This window comes from Melitaea cinxia, chromosome 7, assembly GCF_905220565.1.
Source record: "Melitaea cinxia chromosome 7, ilMelCinx1.1, whole genome shotgun sequence".
Lineage (NCBI taxonomy): Eukaryota > Metazoa > Arthropoda > Insecta > Lepidoptera > Nymphalidae > Melitaea > Melitaea cinxia.
In genome coordinates, this window is record NC_059400.1 from 2,572,779 (window position 1) to 2,590,371 (window position 17,593).

Below are 17,593 nucleotides of genomic sequence, written 5' to 3' on the forward strand. Positions count from 1 at the left end.
AAAGAAAAACAACATTGAGGATAAAAAAAAACAAACATGTCAATTTAAGCAAATAGTAAAGCGTGGTAAAAAGCTTATTAATCTTGAATTCCAGATAAGGCCGCCACAAAGCCTTCAAACCTTTCAATTTACCGAACAATAGGCTCAATTCGGTTTTCTTGTTCAATGGATCTAATACGGTTCTCGTTTGGTTCCAGATTACATCTCAATGTCGGTTTCAATCTCAACAGCTATAAATAAGAGGTTAGAAAAATAAAATATCTTTTCAAAAATTTCGTTTACCGTTAAGTCCTATAAAGTCTGAATATCTTCAATTAAATTCTTTAAGTTTAACATAAAATTCCATTATTAAAAATGTATACGAACTTACCCAAATGAAAAACGAATAAATTAGTTACTACATATAAAAAAAAAAGAATAATAAAATCTTTATGACGGAAATTTACAGTTTTGTTTTTGTCGAGACAATTTACTGTCATCAATCGGACACTACATATATAATACATATATATATATTGTATGTATTATTTTTACAACTTAGAAAACCTAACCTGTTTAAATAGAAAAAATATATAAAAAAATACAATCAAAAACTCATATGGGAAATCAGGCGCCCGTGGTTAAACTGTGTTTGAATTATAACAAAATTGCAAAAGTTTTACAATGACATATTTGGTGATCCGAATATTTAGAAGGAAACTTATTGTTCATTTTCAAAAATAATAGTTTTTTCTTTTCTTTATTAATATTCTCTTTCGTAATCCTTTTTTTAATAATTAATAGTTTTATTTTGTGTTATACAAGCTGAAAAAAAGTGGATATTATGCATGCTAGTTATTGATATATGTATTAATCACGGATATAAGGACCTTACTGTATACCTTATGTATTTATATCAATGTAAAAATATGTATATTGTTAGTATACTTAAATAAATAAATATAATGTGGCTCCAACACATTTCCATTACATAATAACACATAAAAGTTATATCTTAAAATTGTAATTTTGAATATAAATTCGTGAAATGTCTTAAAACCACTGTAACCACGAACTCATTACAAACAAAACTCTTACAAATGAGCAGCCGAAGTTGTTAAAATTTTATCATCTAAAATCTGCTAATTGCTCTGTAGGGAGATGTGTACTTAGCTGTTTTCAGATGGAGCTAGTAAGCTAAAATGCTAGCTAACTAGGTCAATAAACAAGCGTACGGTTCACCTGATGGTTAGCGATTACCGTAGCTTCTAGAAGCCTGCAGCAATTCTCCCCAGGATGCTCACCTTACTAACCACAGCAACACAACACTGGTTGAATGCATGTTTAGCTGTGATATTCTGTAAGGTCGAGGTAATTCCTTGGTGATTCTCACGAACGCTGTCTTCGTTCTGACAGTAATTTTCTTCTTGAAATTCCTTCTCACTCCTCTTCCTTTTATGACAAATCTTTTACAGTTCAAGCCTCTCGCTTATGGAATACCTTGCCATTGAATATCAGACGTGTACAAACACCTGCACTTTTTAAAAAGACTGTTTGGAAGCATTTTCTTGAAACTCAACAATAAACAAGTAATTCATAATTATAATGTATACATATATGTATTTATATGTATGTATGCATGTACGTGGGTATATATGTATATATGTATGTATGTATTTATATATCTATTATAGTATGTATGTATGTATTTATGTATCTATTTATGTATGTATGTATGTATGTATATGTTTAATTATTTGAATATTTATGATAAATTTGTTGTAACTTGTACACCTATGCTGACGCTAGACCATTTCCTTTGCCCTAAGGTTGCCTGGAAGAGATCGCTTTTTAGCGATAAGGCCGCCCTTTGTACCTAATGAATATATTGTCAATATTTTCTTTCTTTCTTTGATATGTATTATTTCTGTTTTTGGTGTACAATAAAGTGTATTATTATTATTATTATTATTACTCTCACAGTCGGGCTGCTCCAGATTTGCAGTAGGATTTTAGGAGAAAATTAAAATGTATAGCTCTGAGCCTTCCATTATTTGACATTTAGCTGTATTTTGAATGATTAACCATGAATAAGTAAAAACAAAACATAATTTTTAGCGTTTACAATCACTAAGTAAGAGTTTAATTTATAAGGTTGATTTTTGTATTAATTGAATAGAAATATTGTAAATATTCTATTTTTAAATTAAAATCAATCTTAAATGTCAACTACACAATACAAGATGTGATGCCTTTGACAATCAAGACGTCAATAGGTTATTAGGAAGATCTGCTTTATCCACATTTCAACTTATTTCGTATTTGTGAGGAGTATCCATCACTTACGTACTTTGTTTACCTGAATACATACACATATATAAGAAACGCTTTTACGATTATTTATTTCGACACTGCATTAAATAATAAATTATGAGGTTGAGACAAAAGGCAAACTTAATTTCTATAGGCGTTCTCTTCCGTTTAACCTTTAGGCCAAACAGACAATCGTAAAAGCGGTAACAATAACAAACTTAATAAACAACGAATACAATATCAAGGAAGAAGACAAATAACAACAATAAGTAAATATAGCTGTGTATATATAAACGTAAAATAATTATCTAGAATTGTACAGATACTTATAAACAAAAGTAGGTTCATACATATATAATAAACGTAGGGTAGATGTTGAACAAGATGTGCGGATTGTACTGATTGTAATTTTTTTTTCTCAACGATGTCTCCATTATACCAAGTTGTTAATTTTAGGGAAGTCTGCTATATTATTTTTTGTATGCTATAAAAATTGTATATATATATGCTGTTTGTTTTGCTAAATAAACAAATAAAGATATATCACTGTTACATGACATCGTCTTTAATAATAACCCTTAATGTTAGATATAAACCTAATTATTAACAATAGTTTATTAAAAATTATACATATTTACAATTCACAACTTAAGAACTAAATATTTACAGATAGTTTTGGTATAAATCGTTTCCGCGTGGAATTGCGCCAAGAATGCTGGCAGCATTTACCCGTTGAATCGCTATGCCGATTCTCTGGGCAAAAAATGCACCAATATATTTCATCAATTCTAATTTCATCAGTTTTAATTTAGTGTATATCTAAAAATATTATAAATTTTCTGCCTTTTTTAGTCCTATGAGCAAACAAATCTTGATCTATGAATTGAAAATGAAGCTCCGATCCTTCTCTTACATAGGGAAAGAGGCCTATGCCCAGTAGTGGGATATTACAGGCTGAAGCGATCTATGAATTGAAATTCTTTTTTTTTTTTTGGATAGTCCATTTACCGAGGAAGTCTTTAGGCTATATAATATTTTATTATGTTTTTTTTTTCAACTTAATGTGAGTGAGTCCGCAGCTAATTATTGAATAATTCTGAGCAATTTTAAACGTGTCTATTTCTTATGCTATGTTATTTTTTTTATAACTTATGAGAAAGCATTTTAGGAACAAAATATTCCCGGCTTTTTTTCGGTTAAGAAATAAAAAATTAACTTTTTTATTTCTTTAGCTAAATAATAATGTATTAAAGCAGTGTTCTGTTCCTGTTGGTGAGTAAGGTCAGCAACACGCTTGTCATGCTTCTGGAGTTGTAGGCGTCTATAAGCTACGGTAATCGCTTACCATTAGATGAGACGTACGCTTGTTTGCCGACCTAGTTGTATATATACCTATATATAAAAAAACATACCATTTTTAACTGAAAGACAAAAATCAATAAAATAGAAACAACAGTGACTGAAATTAATTCAGTTTCAGATGTAAACCTATCCTAATTAAATGAAAAGAAATGTCACATTTGTTTATCAGCTTAAAGGCCTCTTTCACCCGGCTCGGATAACGCTATTTGACGGATTTATTATTATTTTTCAACATCGAATTCCACTATATTTACGAGGAATTTCCTAGCCGGTCCTAAAGACCTACTCTATTTCCTGCTGATAAAGTTTATTCGTAACTTATATGGATAAAATCTATCCATAACCGGTAAAACCGGCCCTAAGTTATGTAAGTATTAAGGTATAGAAGTTCAGTGGTGATGATGTAACTCAGAATACATCAATCGTTGTCTCTGCTTCGAAATTTACAGACGCCGCTCCCATCGTTATTACTGACTTAGTTTTATCACTGTTTAATGCTAATGTAGGTCGCTTAATTAATCTAATAGCATTGGATTTGTTAATGTCTAGACTAGATAAGCAGCATGCTATATTAGTTCCGAGGTTTCTGAATTGGTATTATGGAAAAATGCGAGTAAAACTGTGGAGAACTTTTCTATATTATCAGTCATTAATTTAGGTATTTTAATTGAGGTAAGGCACAGCGCGAAATATCCTGATCAAAATCTGAAGCAACCCGACTTGGGTAGTACCTCAATCTCACAGAAGATCGCAGCCTTATTTAAGAACTTTCTAGTTATTATAGATAAAATAAAGTTAATTGTCATAATATAATGATTATTAGCAAAACAATTATAGGGTCGGCAACGCGCTTGCGATGCTTCTGGTGTTACAGGCGTCTATAAGCTACGGTAATCTCTTACCATCAGGTGAGTCGTACGCTTGTTTGCCGAGCTAGTGATATAAAAAAAAAAAACATGCACATTTTTTTTAAATCACTGCTTAAAATCTGTTTAAGATCGCTTTTTAAAAGTATATGATGTCATATATATGTAGATTGTTTTCAAATGTAAAGAAGTTCAAGGGAACGTCTGTCGAATTTCCCACCTTCTAGATTGCGTTGCAAATCTAGTATCTTGAAATGGAACTCATGGGACATATTTGAAATTGAAGACATTCCATAAGGAGATAAAATGTTGTCGATATTGTTGGGATTTTACTATAGGTAAAAAAAACATACGCATAAATAATAAACATGGTTCAATTAAAATCAATATATATTATATATATCAATACTCTAAGGTTAAGATGTTTGCCTTCCTATTTTGAAAAAACCTCACAATTACACCACATATATCATATATCATTTTATAGATAAAAAATGTATTATTGCTTTTTTGTAAATTAATTAATTATATATATTAATACTCTAAGGTCAAGATGTTTGCGCCCCTTTTTAGGAACAAAAACCTCACAAGTGTATGTTCACACTTAAAGAGAAAGGTTAGGTATACTTTAAGAAGAAAGAAGGCTATTTTCTCCTCAAATCAACGTGGGTGGAACCGCGGTGCACAACTAGTATTATAAAACAGAGAGAGGCATAACTTGAAAATAATTTATTGTTGTAAATGAAACTGTAAAGTTAATTAAAAAATGAAGATCGTCGACAGAAGAAGTCAGTTTTAATAATAATAACAATTATTATAAATTGTCATTGACATTTGATATTAGCGAAATGTCAATTGTAATAAGTGGGTTTGGTTTCGTTAATACAGTATTTTTACTGAATTAACTCGTTCAAATTTCGGTTATAAAGACAATTTTTTATAAGAAACATAATTTAAAACTCTCTTGTTCTCTTTGACCAAAAGCACATGTCCATTTGGTCGAGACCTGAATACGTCACTGTGATCAAATACCGAGAAACGAAAATTTGTTTACGCAAACCATTGACCGAAAACAGTTACAGTTGAAAACGACCAATCAAACGTCAAGTAAATAGTAATTCCTGAATATATTTACTACATACAATATATTCGATCATCATTATCATCATTACAGCCTATACAGTCCACTGCTGGACATAGGCCTCCACAAGTTTACGCCAAAAATAACGTGAACTCATGTGTTTTGCCCATAGTCACCACGCTGGGCAGGCGGGTTGGTGACCGCAGTACTGGCTTTGTCGCACCGAAGACGCTGCTGCCCGTCTTCGGCCTGTGTATTTCAAAGCCAGCAGTTGGATGGTTATCCCGCCACCGGTCGGCTTTTTAAGTTCCAAGGTGGTAGTGAAACTGTGATATCCCTTAGTCGCCTCTTACGACACCCACGGGAAGAGAGGGGGTGGCTAAATTCTTTAGTACCGTAGCCACACAGTACACCGTAGCCACACAGTACAATACATTCGATACTACATACAATATATTATTTCTCACTCTCACACGTTACTTGGTATTTATTATAAGTAAACTTATTAATCGCAAAGAATTAATCTTTGAAAGACATTAAAGCGAGCGTAATATTGAACTTATTTGAGCCTGTTATTATGGATTCTAATCTTAATGTGTCAAAACAAAGGGATAAGTTGCGTTAAAGACAAACAAAGGAACAATAAGGCTTTTGACAGCAAATATGAATAGAACTTTAATAATAATCCAGTTAAATGATACACACAATATAACAGAGATTATCCAGAGAATTATTACATTTTTATAGCATACGAAGTCACGTCGCGTTAGGGAATTGTATATATTCGTGATAGATAGTGACGTCATCGTCAACGTCGTTTTTTCTTCTTAGTATTAAGTAGTGCCCTATTCTTAAGTATTTGCGAAGGTTTGTCTTTTTCGTTTTCTGATCATGTAATTAGATTATGTATCGTATTACTTACGAGATGTCTTTGAGAATGCTGACATTAATAAACATTTATGTACAGTGTACCTCGTAAAGCTGTATAAGTTAATAAAATTACATTTATATATGATCCTTATTATTATTTATTCTTTTCCATATATAAAAGGAAATTATAAATATATCAGTAAGTCTAATATTCTAACTGATCAACCTACTTCAGTGGAACTAATATAGTATTTATATACTAGCAATATCCTCGCGAATAATTTGCACTAAATAAATAAAAAAATTATCGACCGTCAACCGTGTTGACGTTGTTTCAAAATTAAAACCGTCATACGTTTAATTTTAATAAATAATTAATTTACAAAAACTAAAGCAAAAATATTTTTTTTGGTTGTTGATGCCGGTAGAGTACGCAATTACCTATAAAATGATACATTATTTTATGTGGATTAGTTGTGTGGTTTTTTCTAAAAAGGGAGGCGAACATCTTAACCTTAGCGTATTAATATATATGACATGTATGTACAAGCTTACAGTAAACTTTCACTGAAAAAGCAATACTGGTATACAGTTCTACTATTAATTTATTTCGGTTACAATTCATAATAAATAATAATACGTAGTCAAAATAAAAATATATAAAAATCCTCACCTCTATATAGATAAATAGTAGGAGATAATTTGCCACGCACTAAAGGCCCGCATAGAGATTAACATGTTTGACATTCCTGTACGAGTATACACACTCTACCTTTGACATCTATTACACCTGAACTTTGGTCAATTTATAAATATAACTTATTTTATGTCCATTCTAAAATATTACAATTATGACACACACAATCCAATAATAATCAATAATAATACTTTATTTCAGACTAAATTTTAAGTCCATATTGGGTTAGTACAACAAAACAAAATTAAATTAAAAAATCAATAAGTAACAATAAAAATAAATAAAGTAAAAGTAAAATCAAAAATCAAAAAATTCAAAAATTCAAAAATGGTGTTACTAGAAAAAAAAACAGAAAATTAAGAAAAAAAAAATTTAAAAATTAAAAAAAAAAAAAAAAAAAAACAATGAAAGTAATTACCCATAGTTATATAAAAGACAAGTCTGAGCTAGATAGAGTCACTTTTTACCAAACGGAGGAGATTCTCAATTTGTTTGTTTTTTTTTTGCATTTTTGTTACCTCTTAAATTTGTGGTGTGGGTCCTATTTTAAATGAAAAGATATTTTTTTAGACGAGTACTTTTTAAGTTATCTCTAATAATGCGTACTTAATTGATTATTTTTCAACTACGTTGTATTACTTCCTTATGTAAATTTAAGTCGGTTATCGTTTACGAGTAAGCACAATTATTTTAATTAAGTATGAGGGAATTAATTAGTGTAATTTGAAATTGTAGCCAATCAGTAATTAATATTTCATATGGTATAATCTATTGATTTAGGTGACGATGTATTTTTTGTCTCTATTCACAGTTTTTTTTTAAATAATATAAAAGAAAATAATAATAATAATAATTCAAATTATTGATTGATTGATTAAGTAATAAAAATAATATTTTAATTAAACAAAAGTCCAGTATCTGAGCTAGATACACGATTTTTTCTCATCTTTTTAAAGCTTATTGTATCTAAAATTCTCTCTTACACTTTTTGTAATACGTCTACACAGAGTCGCAGAAAAAGCGCTTTCAATTAGATTAACTGCGAAAAGACTTTTGTTTGATCACATCGATAGAAATAGATACGAAATACTTTTTCATTTACCAATCAATGATTGAAGACTTATACATCTACTACAAGGACGTGCGTATAATTAAATTTGGTGTATTGTGTTAGTTTGTTTATTATAATCTAAAATGTATCGACAGTAATTTACGACATAAATATATTTTTTTGTCTCTTAGAGTCTTGTTTTACGAAAAATTTCAATAAATTCTGTTGTAGTTATATGTTAGGGATAATCTATTTTCATGTATTTTTAGAACGAAGTAACTTATGGGGCGTTGCGGAGGGGTATCCTAACTGGCAAAAAACGTTTGTGACCTTAAATAAATGCGCAAAATTCTTATGTATAGTCATGTATGATGGCTATACAGTATTTAATGTATAGTCTAGTGATGACTGTTATTATTATTGCAGTTTGCTATTATTACTATATCATTCGATAATTATTATATATTTTTCTAAATAAAGATTAAAAAAATAATTATTATAATGCATACCTGAATAATTATTTTCATTATACCTCGAAACTTGAAATCAATATTTTATAGTAAGAAACTTCGATCCTATCTGGTGTCCCACGGCACCAAAGGGATTTTTTATACATAATATTGAGTTATTTTAATTATCTTTCAGTAATAATTCGTTACACGTCGTTTATATTTTTTAAATCATACAACAGTAAACGTTTTTTTCATTAAGACAGTTTATATGTATAAATACGTGTGTTTTGTTTATAATAATTTATTTAAGTAACTTTTTTAATAAATAGCCTTTCATTTTTTATTATCTGCAATGAAAGAGGAGATCGGGATAAATTATTTGTTGAAAAATTAACTTTATAACGTTTTTTTCCAACATAAATTTATTCAAGTGTTTGGAATACCCTATAATCTTCTAATTTACAAAATTCTTCAGTGTCATGGTGTTAAACATTGAACTCCTCCGAAACGGCTCGACTGATTTTAATAAAATTTTGTGGGCATATCGGGTAGGTCTGAGAATCGGCCAACAACAATTTTTCATACCCCTAAGTTATAAGGAGGGGGGATTAAGCGGGTTAATAACATATATAGCAAAGAAACGTTTGCGGGGTCAGCTAGTTTTTTTTTATAATTTTTAAATTCATACTTAATATTCAAAATAAATATTTTAATCGTTTTGGTGGAAGTGCGCGCAAACCTTAGCGACCGCGCGGAGTCATATTTAGTGTTGAATTTAAATTACAAATAAAAGAGATGGAACTCTGGGAGTTAAGATGTAATTAACTAAGATGAACATTTTCTCCTATTTTAGGAACTTTTTTAAAATTCCTTTAATATAGATACTTTTGGAACTATTAACAAAAAACAAAATTCTTTTTTTTTTCAACTTAATTTGTCAATAACATTAGCAATTTTTTGCATGCTAGAAAATCCTTCCAACTTTTATTTTTCGAGACGTCATTTCAGATCAAATGAGCTGTGATTTATATTTTTAGAAGCATTTCTCTATTTACTAAGTTTTTGAACTTGTTGAATAGTCTACTATTATTACTTTATTAATATTCCTGATATTTATTTACAAATAACTACCAAACTCTTCCTATCAAAAAGGAATTCATAAGGATAATACACTGTTAAAAATTTCTTTGGTAAACTTACTAAAAATGTGTGGGAAGTTTTAACGCAAAACAATTTAGTAAATTTACTAAACAGAATGCTTCAACTCAATTTGAGAAAATTACAAAATGTTTTTGGAAATTTACCAAGCAGTTCCAGAAGATTTAAATAGTAATTTTATCATACAGTTTTGTAATTTTACTCAAGAATGTATCATGAAAATGCTTAGTAAATTTACTATGCTGTTTTGTAACTATACTACTTAATTCACTTGAATTGAGTTTGATAAAATTGCAAAATATTTTTGGAGATTTACCAAGCGGTTACAGAAAATTTGATTAGTAATTTTACTATACAGTTTTGTAATTTTATTCAATAATTGATCATAAAAATGTTTAGTAAATTTACTACGCAGTTTCGTAACTACACCAACCAATTCATTTGAATTGGGTTTGATAAAATTACAAAATATTTTTGGAAATTTGCCAAGCAGTTACAGAAAATTTGATTAGTAATTTTACTATACAATTTTGTAATTTTAATCAATAATTGATCATAAAAATGTTTAGTAAATTTACTATGCTGTTTTGTAACTATACTACTTAATTAACTTGAATTGAGTTTGATAAAATTACAAAATATTTTCGGAAATTTACCAAGCAGTTACAGAAAATTTGATTGGTAATTTTACTATACAGTTTTGTAATTTTAATCAATAATTGATCATAAAAATGTTTAGTAAATTTACTATGTAGCTTTCTTATTGTACTGTACAATTGATTTCAATTGAGATTTTTAAAACTAGAGACATCTGATGTTATTTTACCAACTTATTATTGTTGCTGTTATTTTATTTTTGATACTTCCTAATATCCTGGAAGTCGTTAATTTAAATAATTTAAACGTTAAAAATATAGGACTTAATTGATTAATTTAAAATTAAAATATAAATAAAAATTATTACATATTGTTTACGTTAATAAAACCATTTATTGAGGAAATAAAATAGTAATACTAATAGCAGCATAAAATAATATTGATACTTTACAAATTCATTATTGTTTAAATTCATAAAATAATATTTAAGTACTTATGTTATACATATAAGAAATAAAATAACATATGCGCCTATATATCAAACAAAATTTATGTTTCGCGTATTATATGTGCTTCTAGATATTCATTTTGTATTTAGGTTCTTAAGGATTCGTGGTTTTCTTTTTTAGAACTTGCAATTGTTTTTATTTTTAAAATAAATAAACTGTATGAGACTACATAAACTAAACAAAATTTTGTTTTATTATCTAATTATATAGTAGGTGCCTGGACCCGAGTAGAAATTTTTTCGTCTTCCTAGTCAGGACCGGACCGTGCATGCCTGATCAGGACTAGATAAGGCATGTAACGCAGATGATGTACCTGGACCTGATCAGGAAAACCTGATCTGGACCTGATCAGGTTTTCCTGATCTCAGGTCATACCTGATCTGGACCTGATCAGGTTTCCCTGGTCAGGTCCAGATACATCATCTGCGTTACATGCCTTATCTAGTCCTGATCAGGCATGCACGGTCCGGTCCTTGGTTGCTTGATTCAAATCGAGTATGCCCAGTGCGGTCTTTTTACCGCGATGCTCGGCGACGACGAGTCCTGGAAGGCGATGGTCTCCTTCTGCGAGACAGTAATGTCCCAGAAGGAGAACGACGAGCGGATGAGAGAGGGGGCCGCCGACGAGGCCTCCGTCCGCAGGCGACGAACGGGGGTGCGTACGAGGCGCTACTTAATGCGTTTCCAGTAACGCCCCTGTGCCCATGTCGGGCCGGGATGGGAACCCGGTCCTGCTAGACATGGCGTCGTCGGGATTGTTCAGAGGTGAGCCGGACAGTCCCATGGAGAAGTCTGGTCTTTTCGCCGAGGCCAGCCTGTCGCTGGAGGGATCCTGTTGCCTGCAGATCCGGGACCCTCCAATTAAAGCGGCTGAAGGCTCCCGCAGGGGTTTTGGTCGGTAGTGCACCCCCAAATGCTAAGCCGACATACGGTCTAGGAATGCCTACCCGGGCATCCTGGATATCACCCGTAAATGGGTTACCCTGCGATATCAAAAAAAAAAAAGTGCGGTCCTTTTAAATAAAACACGAATGTACAGTCTTGACAAAATTGTTTATTAAAAAACTTGGTTGTCTGCAAAGTTGGTTAACAGACGATAGTTAAACGTGACAACCGTCATAACAAAACATCTCCTCGGATGCATAGGCCGATCAGATAGATGCGGCACAAGCATACATATGAGCGTAACGAAGCCGGCGTTAATCGATTTATTAGACGTCACGTCAAAAAAAAAAAAAAAAAAAGAAATGATATTATATTACTTAACATACTATGTATATTTAAAATAACATATTATATATATTTAAGTTAACATAACATAACAATACACTTTATTGTGCACTTAAACAGAAATAAAACTTATCCGATTGAAAAAAAAAATTATTTCGATTTATTTTTTCAAATGTATTATTTATTTTTGTTTTAAATATCAATATCAATTATTTTTATGTTATAGTTAATAATAATAATAATGATTGTTATTAAATATTATGAATTAATTTTTCTTTTTGTTTGCTTGGCAAAATATTTTACACAGGAAAAAGAAAAAGATTTTAAAAATTAGGTATAAAAATTAGGTATAAAATAATAACATATAATTAAGAAATAATTAATTAGGTATCAATGATAGTAATCCTCCTGCACTATATAATGATTAACATACTTTTTATAGAAGTGAAAAAGTCGTATCTTTGAAAACTTTTTTTGAAGTTGCTCTAACTGCTACATATGACATCTCTTGATATATAAACACGAGTAATATTTCCCATATTACGGGTAAAAGTATTTTTTCCATCGAGAGAAAAGTATATACGTTTATTCTGGAAAAGAAAATTTATTACAATTATTTGTATGATTAATTAATTATTATGATTAGCATTTTATCAAATATGACAATTTCAATATTGTCAGATAGAGCAACTATATTAGATCTTTCATATATTTGTATATGAGAATATAGTTTATTAAAAACTTACCATTTTATTTTTATATTTTTGGCCTTTTAATTTTTCATTGAATTTATCAAAATAATATCTTCCATTGTTGATAGCGGAAATTCTAATTTTTGGACCACTGGATTTCCTTCAGGATCTGTTAATAAACTGAAATCTAACAGCTGAGTACTGTTATTTTTTTTATTTCAGATAGGATTTGGGAACGTCAGCAGATATGGCCTTTTAAATATGCTAATTGTTTTGATAGACTGTTATAATTATGTTTGATACATTCCAGCAAAGAATCTGTTGAAAATAAATTATATATTATTTTTTTTTAACTAACACAATGATTTAAATTTCAAAATTGTGACACTGATGTAAATATAAATATTGATAGATAAATATTATCACGATTACAACACTCCACAATTTCAGAATGGAATCTATATTATGATTTTGTAAATAATTATAATAAGTATAGATATCCTAATAAATTAAAAACAATATATATTTTTTTCTTACCACTGGATACAGTATTTTTTGTTGATGATGATCTAGCTGCTAATATATTCATTTCAGCTTCTGTTTGAGATTTATGATGATGATGAAAAGGGATTATCAGCAATTGTTGCTAATGTATTGTCTTCATGTGCTATTTCCATATGCATATTTATGTCCTTCAAATTCGAGTTGATTTTTCTTATTTTTCTACGTTTAGTTGATGGTGATGATGAAGATGATCAAGGTAGTATGGTGTAGATTATGAACTAATTTTTTTCCTTTTTTTTGAGCCAACTATGTAGTTAGTACTGTCATTAATTCGTTTTTTTTAGTTTCATTATTTATTTTCGTAGGTTTACATAACAATGACGGTGGTGATGAAGATATCGAAGACACTATTGATGTAGATGACCATTCGAGACTATGTTTTTAGGCTTGTTTCTTCACAATTTTTTGGTTACATTTTTATGGCTTTTATTTCTTGGGTTCTAGTGGAATGAAAAAATTTGAAATAAAATTTCAGTATTATAACTTAATTGATAGTATAAAAATTAACGATTAAAAATAAATTTATATCAATTAATATATATGCCTTGTAAAAAAAAAAACATTAGTAAAAAAATTATTAGAAATTAATCAACAATATTTACATTTTAAATAATAAATATTACCTGCAATTTCAGTGGGTTCGTCAGTTAACTCTAAAGCTATTTGGCTAAATATATTATCTATTTTTAATCAATCCTTTGCTAATGCTTTTAATTTGAAAGTTTTTTCAACAGCAGCCGCTTTTGCTTTAGCAGACTACTCATTATTGGTAGAGAAGAATAGGGGTTCTTTTTAATCTTATTAATTTTTCCTCTGCCTCTTCCATTGTTTCTGATAATATTAATTGTAATTATGAATTACTTTCTTATTATTATGACAATGAAATAGCAATTCTTAAAAATCTATAATTTAAATAATAATTTACCTGCTGTGCCACTTATTTGAACATAAAACGTTGGCCATGTCGGTCAGACCCTTCACAATGTTTAACTATCGTTTGTAATAATTTACAATACTTAGTACTTTATAACAATGATTCAGGCTATTTACACCCGGTACCACGATATTCAATATATCAATTTCTTTATTGGACGAATCATTTAAAAATAAAACTAATGCATACATAAAAGCCATCTGAAAAAAACAGATTATTGAAATATAAAATTATTTTAAAAATAGTAAAGAATTGTAATGTAGTTTTTCAATGATTTTTACTAACCTTAAATGTTTTACGTAATTAAACATAAAAACGAAGCTTTACACACAACACAAATTTTTATCTAGCTAAATTAGTCCACAAGTTCGTATTTTGTACACAATACACACCGAGTGAACGTCTAGAGAGAAGTTTATAGTACACTTTTTTTTGTTTAACACAATATTATTATGGTTCAGTTTTTGTATTGAACTTATTTAACAAATAACTTTTAAGTTATATAAAAATATAATTATACACTGATATATACTATATTAGATATATTACACTATATTAGACACAAAGATTAATACACTGAAACACTGATGTGAGTGATGTGCGTCTTAACGAAGAACACTGTGAACAAGATTCGACATGTTGCTTCGTGACGTCACGCGTTGTCGCTTATTATTTCGTTCCTTAATATGTTGTATTTATATTAATATTTTCGTTAATTTTTATTTATTGTATATAATTCAATACAAGATTATATTATGTTATATTCGTTATTATATTCATGTTATTTAATAGAAATTAAAGGCAGTTTTTTATATATAATATACTCAATTGACTGGAAGTGAAGTGACCTATGAATAACAAATTAACAAACAACTAAAGACTATCAAATTGTGCTTGTAAATCTTGTAATACAATAAATGAATAAATTGATCATAATTATGATAAAAATAACTTTACGTCATGTAATTATTGTTTCTATAAATTTAATGAAAAACGGAAATAAAAATAGTATCTAATTAAGTCGAAATCTTGGAATTGAATTTCAAATCAAGAGTAAAGAAAAATAACTCTGTTCATTGATTTATTTATTTTTTGACGGCTATCTTAAAATTTAACTATGCACGCGTTAGTGAAATTTAATAAAGTCTAAATAACAGATTAGTATATATGTAGCTAGGTCTAAATCAGGCTAATCAGGCAGGGTTTATATCAAGAGTTATGGAGCAAAAATACTTGGAAAATCACATACCTACCTACTTATTTATCTAACAAATTTAGAATACAGAACAAACACACAGTTTTTTTCTGTATTCTGAGTTAACAAATTAGGTACGAAATTGGGTATGCAAATGAAACAAGTAAAATTATTGGTTAAAGTAACAAAACAAGTAATAAACGAATAAATAATTAATATTTTTAATCTAAAAATATTTCATTAAATCGATGGAAATTTCTTCTGATTATTATTTAAAATCGAATTTGGTATTATCTAATCTCTGAAACGGCTGGACAGATTTTGACGGGACTTTCAAAGGCAGATAGTTGATGTAACAAGGAAGTAACTTAGGCTACTTTTATATGACATGGCCCATTTTTGTATGGGCGTTCGAACTTAGTGTAATCGATGACGTTTGGTGTTTTAAACTCGTGATAATAGGCACATTAAAATTTTATAATCATCAAACTCACAGAACTTGTCATTACAATAGAATAAACGTTAACATGTAAGAATAAGGTTATGATTTAAAAAACTAGGCGCTTTCAAACAGTGAACAGTTTCGAATTATTATAGACTACAGTAAACTGTTATAGTTAATAATAGGCATTTAAACAAGGTAAAGGCCACCTACTCATCGGTCGTATCCCTTTTATTGCAAAGGGAAAGGAAACAAAATAAAAAAAAAAGAGTAAAAATTAATATTTAGGTCATATTTTACTTAAACGGCCTCTAATTTATGGGGTGAAATGGAGGTCAGGGGGTAAAGGGTAGTGGGGAGGGTGGGTTTTTTACCCCCCCGTAGTGTGCTTTTCGCGTAAACCGGGTTAGGGTTATTTTTTTTTTATTTGTAACGAAATTATGTCGATAAACGGTGTAATTTTAAACTTTTAAAGTTAGATAGGTTAGGGTTATTTTTTTTTATTTGTAATGAAATTATGTCGATAAACGGTGTAACTTTGAAGTTAAATAAGTTAGGATTTTTTTTAACGAAAATTTTTTTTTTTGTCTATTTGTCAGTCGTTAAACGTTAGTTCGTATCGTTTGTTGATCTTGCAATCGAGATCGTTTTTACGTAAATTTGTTCGAAAATAAAGTTGGTGAATGGAGCATATGAGTGCACTTCCCGCAGCACCGGAGTTAAGGTGGAGTCAGACGCGAAGCTCTAAGGTATTGTAATATCTCTGAATCACGTAAAGTTAACCTCAAAACTTCAAACACGATATCTTCGTAACCAAAGGGTTTACGCGAAAAGCACACTACGAGGGGGTAAAAAAACCCACCCTCCTCCCTCCCTTCACCCCCTCTCCCCCCAGGACCCCATAAATTTGAGGCCGATTATGTGAAGTATTACCAATATTTATTTAATTTTTAATTTTCTTGAATTGCTATAAGTACGTGGTCTAAAAATCCTACTGGAGCTTGAATATTGTTTTAGTGCCTTGTCCAACCAATTTACCAGACTACAGTCATTACATGACAACAACAACCAACAGTTCTGTTTGCTAAAAGGGAATAACAATAATAGCCTAAAATAGCTTCCAGAACAGAATCACTATTATGTTCAGTGTCAAATAAAACATAGGCAAAAGCACGGGTCCATAATATTAGTGAATAATCGCAAAAACAAACACAGTAGGTACAACGAACGCAAGCGTAGCGAAGAAACGAACGGCATTCCAATCAAATAACAATAATTATTAATTAAACAATATCGTACTCGCAACATTGCCGGTGACTATGACACTTGACACAGTATCAAGCACCTAAACACATTTCATTTTATGTATTATGAAGAATGTGGGAGTAAAATTAAATAATACTCATATTAATATTGTTATTTTAATACATTGTTTATTTTTTCATTTATTGGATGAAAAAATATCAATAAAGACAGTTTCGATATTAATAAAATGATCCTAATAAAAGCATTTGTTATCAAAAAACGTGTCTACATTAGTAATACGCAAGAGTGAGGAACGTCCATTATTTTAAATAAATTTAATCTTTTCGCACAGAATG

At 29.6% G+C, this 17,593-nt stretch overlaps 1 long non-coding RNA gene across 3 annotated transcripts; it reads right to left on the reverse strand.

The window, feature by feature from the left end:
* Positions 1–1,413: 1,413 nt before the first annotated feature.
* Positions 1,414–14,796, reverse strand: LOC123655206. Of its 3 annotated transcripts, XR_006743330.1 has the most exons (6): positions 14,641–14,786; positions 14,347–14,555; positions 14,045–14,252; positions 13,395–13,861; positions 12,912–13,175; positions 12,509–12,755 (listed from the first exon to the last, which is right to left on the reverse strand). It is a non-coding gene; the product is annotated as an uncharacterized LOC123655206 (long non-coding RNA). The 3 variants fall into 3 exon arrangements; XR_006743331.1 differs by lacking the exon at positions 13,395–13,861 and having other exon boundaries at positions 14,641–14,784; XR_006743332.1 differs by lacking the exons at positions 12,509–12,755; positions 12,912–13,175; positions 13,395–13,861 and adding an exon at positions 1,414–1,425 and having other exon boundaries at positions 14,641–14,796.
* Between the last annotated feature and the right edge of the window lie 2,797 nt (positions 14,797–17,593).